Here is a 5,000-nt window from a genome sequence, read left to right as displayed (position 1 = left end):
ATGAGATAGGTGTGTCAGGAAGGAGCCATTTCTTAGTGTAAAAAAAAAAAAAAATGGAGGTACAGTCACTGGAGTTCCGCCTCAGTGACCATGAAACCGAGTCGGCAGAAGCTGAAGGCCCGGGTTCCTGAAAGCCTCATCAGAGCTTGTCATCGCTCTAATGAATATCATTTAAATTGCTTTGTATATTGGTGGAGTTTGGATGTCGATTTAATTTGTGCATGTGTTTGAATTCTTCTGCTTGGCTAGGCTAACTGAGAAGCGGGCGTCTAATGAAAACTGAGCCGGTGACAGTGTGATGCGCTCCAACCCAGTCAAATGAGTTTGAAGGGTTGCCGTGACAGCCCTCAAAACGAAGTCGATGAGGTTGTTGGAGGAGAAAGGAGGTTCTCTCCTGCAGTGCCCATAGAACTGGGTAGAGCTGATGCGAGTCATGGCTGAGATGACCGGAGGTGGCACAAGCGTGTTCGTCCCGTCTTGCCTCAGCTTGGGCCTGGGTCTGCCCAACTGGGCTCTTGTGGATGCTCTCTGCCCTTTTGGTTAAGTGTCACATGGACTGAATTGCCGAGGGCGATGGCTAGATGTGAGAGCTCATCTTCCCGGGAGAGTCTGTGGATAGAGTTCCCACTGAAGAGCAGAAGGGCTTTTGGTCTTCTCTGCCCCCAAAAGCAAAGCCCTTCCCTAGGTTCCAATCTGTCTGGAGGCCTGAGTCTCATGTCCTAAGCTTTTCCTCTCGCCTTTGCTCTTCCTTCCCTCCCTGTTGTTCACTCAGTTTGTTCCTGTGTCTTCCCAGCTATCCTAGAATAAGAACCCAGCTTCTGTATCCCATGGGAATCGTTGGGTGCAGAGACCCAGTGGAAAACACCGAGCCAGGCTCTGCTGAGTCCCTACAGGAAGGTCAGCTCGGCTTCTGTTTGCAAAGGCGTTGGAAACGTAATACCTAAGCACAAATCCAGCCTTCTACTCTGACCTTTAGAGGGTTTCTCGGTTGTTGTTGTTGTTGAGGCAGGCTATTTCTATATATTTCTTGAACTCATTGCACTCCATGTTGTCCAAGATCATCTGAGCCTCCTCTGTAAGCCTCCAAGGTGCCAGGACTGCAGGTTCTTCATTTCAGGGAGTAGCGGATCCATAGACTGTCTCAAGCCTGAGGGATGGGACTCTGAGAAAGAAGCTGGTAGGAGAGAGAGAGAGATGAACACAACACAGTTTCCATTCCCACATTCACTTGACCCAACTCTTTCTCTTTTCCTCGTAGTTCTCCCAGAGACCACCAGTACTCACACACTCAAACTCTGTGTATGACTCAAAAAAGAAAGAAAAAAAAAAAAAAAAAAGAAAAGAAAAGAAAAAGAAAAAAAGAAAAAAAAAATAAGTTGACCCCCCCCCCCCAAAAAAAAATACTCTGGAATCTTGGCTTTCCCTGCTTGCTCAGTCTTGCCATCACCGAGAGACCCTGCTGTAAAAACAGTAGGAACTTTGGAAAAAGGTTCGTTCATTCCCTAAGAGGAAACATACTATCCAAGAGCTGGGTGTAGGGGCTGTAGCATAGTCAGGTGTGAAAAGGATTCTGGGAAAGGCTCTGGAGTAAAATGGAGGAACATAGACCTTCGAATTCCCTGAGAGGGAACTTCAGGATCCTGCAGTCCTCTAAGGAGCTTTGCCAAAATGGTCTGTCTGGCCGTGGTGGTGAGGGATCCCAGAATAAGGCCCATGATTTCATCTGGGGAGAGGTCTGAGGATCTTCTGTGAGCCCAAGACATCAGGGACACTGTGAGATCTGCGTCCCAGTCACACTGAGGGTATTCTCACCAAGGAACGGCACCCAGAACCAGAAAGAAAATGAACTAAGATGGTCTCAAATGAACATGAAGTCAGCTGGAGAGTGGAGACCAAGTCCTGAGCAAACCACTGTTATATTTAAAATCTCAATTGGGGGTCTCTACCCCACCTTAGATTGTTTCATTCCCAGATAAAAGACATGGAACCTTTATATTTATGATACGCCTTTAAAACACTAGAACTGGGCAGATAGCTATCCTCTAGGCTCTGTATCTGCTTCTCTATCAATAACCCCAAGTTATAACTCATCATATTTCTTCTGGGTCACTCTTACAACAATTTTCCAGCCCTCATGGCCATGTTTTCATGACTCATCTACCCCATGGTGTCTTCTCCTCTTTCTTTCTCTTTTGTTCCCTTCATGGTGTTCCTCAGACCCCAACTCTTCCTCACCTGCCTCTCTTCCACCCAGCTATAGGCTGTGGGCAACTTTAGTCAACCAATAGCTTTAAATTAAGGAACAAGGTCACATGACATCACTTGGTATATGGGAGGATTCTCTCATTCCCAGGGCGACCAGAGCCAATGTGTAACATTGCAACACACAGCAACAGACTGAACCTCAACAGTTCCCCATATTTTGTCTAAATAAAAAGGTTTTCTCTTATGATAATAATAATGATAGAAATAGTAATAGTATTATTAATATTAATTATTATATTATTTAATATAATATATTAATTTATATTATATTAATAAATATAATAACATTCATATTAAATATATTATATTTAACAAAATAAATATGTTATTATTATTAATTATTAATATAAAATTAGTAATAATAATAATAATAATAATAATAATAATAATAAATGGGCATCAAACCATCATTGGGAGTCCTTTAATGGGCAAGGCCCTGAGGTAAATTATGAAGGATGGGTAAGCTAGTCTGAGTGGGCAATGGAGAACTCACCCTCTCTTTGGTCAGAACAGCACAAAGGTTGTCTCACTCAGTCTTCTGCCTGGCTATACTTAGAAATGGTGGAACCAATGTTCGAAACCTATCACATTTCAAGGATCACGTGGATTCTCCACAAAAATGTTACCGATGGTTCTTTTAGTGAAGGCTAGTAGCTCTTTTATTCTGCCCTGTTACGGCACACCCGATTTTGTTTTTCTTTGTTTTGTAGGTAGTCCTCATTGACTTAGAACTCACAATCCTCCTGCCTCAGCTCCCAAGTGCTGGGATTAAAGGTATATGGCAGCACTCCCAGACCACTAGGGTTTTGTTTCTTGTTTGTTTTTTTCCTGGGATTTTAGTACCACAGAGTCCTCGTCTTGTCAAAGCACAGATTTGGGGTCAACTGAAAGACCCAATCATTGTGAAGTAATTGGATCCTGAAGGTTTTGACATAGTCAATGGTTATATAGTGTGGTAGCAGAGGGCAGGGGCTACTTGGGAAAAGCAGGTCACTGTAGGTGTGTTCTTAGAAGCCACATCTTGTCTTGGCCCCTTCCTGTCTCTCTTGTTTGCATCTAGCCACCATGAGATGAGCAACCACACTTACTCGGTGCTCAACTTACTCTCGTGTTGAGGCGACAAAAATATGAAACAGAAGAAAGTTTCAATGGGAAATATTTTTTTCTTAGCTCATAGTTTTAGATGCCTGGTCTGTCAGCGTGGAAGGCAGAGCTGAGTGACTCCATCTTGGGAATGGGAGGCTCACGTGACAGCTGTTCACACGATGAGGGGCTGAGGAAGGAGAATTGTCAGAATACAGGAATGGGCTTTAACCATCAAATCCCACCTCTAGTGACCCAGGCCAGATTCCACTTCCTCAGGGTTGCCTTGTCTGTCAAGATGGAGCCTTACCAGGGGACAACCATATAAAACATGAACCCAGAGGGGACATCTGTGATTCAAGCCCTAACACATTGACATGATGTTCACTCCAGACCCAAGCAGTAGATCCAGCTAGTCTTGAATTAAAACTTGTGAAAACATGAGCAAAATTAACCTTCCCACCTTTGAACTTGTTCATCTCAGAACGTGGAAAGAATATAAGAGCCAGAGGTTATAGATGGTCACAAGGAAGTGGGGTCTCCTGGACACAGCAGGTCAGTTGGACATATGAACGCCCAGCAGTTGGAACAGCATACACAGACCTGAGCCAGCTCAGGCCAGATAAAATCCTCATCAGGGAGAGTGGAGGTGGGCACGAGGTCCCTACCCCTAGCTGAGGCCCTATTAACAATTGTGAGCTCCTGGGATAGGGAGTCAGTTTTCTTTAGGAGTGCAGGTCCTGGTGTGTTGACTGCCTTCCAGTGAAGTCCCCATGCAGATAAGCACATCATAAATTGCACTAGGCTTTTTTTTTTTTTTTAATTAAATCTATACCTAGTTGGGTGAGTCAAGGGAGTGGATCTGGATGGAATGGGAGGGAGAGGTGAATATGACCAAAATCTATGTATGAAAATTTCAAAGACCTAACAACAGTAGAAAAACGAAAAGTTTGCCTCATAGGTTTTCCATAGCAACAAAACACCAAGAAACACATATGTGTATCTACCTGTGTATTTTCTTATGACTATGGGGCCAGGGTTATCAGTCAAAAAGGGAATTTCGTTTCATACAACTGAAGTCCTGAAAGAAGAAGGGGCTTTGGGGCACAACTGGCCCAAACAACAGCAACTTTTGTTGCGTGGAACTAGTCACAACAACTTACAGATGTTAGTAGCGATTGTTCTCATCCTGGCCTTTTTTGTTTCCCTCCCCTGATTCTCTGTTTTCCCATGGTGGTTTGCTGTACACTTTTCATTGATTTCCTTTAATTACCAGTATTCTTTGGTCACCAGCTTTGAAAAGAAAAGAACTTTGGGGCACAATATCAAGAACCAGAGCCCTGAACAAGGTTCTTCCCAGCCAGGACTAGGTCTGGTTCTCATCCTAAATCATCCATTTTGATTCTGATCTCAGTGTGGCTCCACCAGATCCAATGCAGCAGGCTTCTGCCCATGCTGAGGTTCACACAAACGATGAAGGATCAACGACTGATGCAAGGGGTCCCTTGTCTAGTTCCAATGTGTGCCTTCAGTTCTCCAGACCGGAAACTGCTCATATTCCTCAGTGAGAGGAAACCTGGTTAAATGTCCACAGTTTTCCAGATGTCAGCAGAGAGAATTTTAATGATTGCTCAGTATAGACTCACCACAGA

This window comes from Micromys minutus (genome assembly GCF_963924665.1).
Source record: "Micromys minutus genome assembly, chromosome: 32".
NCBI classification, from domain to species: domain Eukaryota; kingdom Metazoa; phylum Chordata; class Mammalia; order Rodentia; family Muridae; genus Micromys; species Micromys minutus.
The sequence above is the reverse complement of the archived record's forward strand: the minus strand, read 5'-3'. Positions refer to the sequence as shown.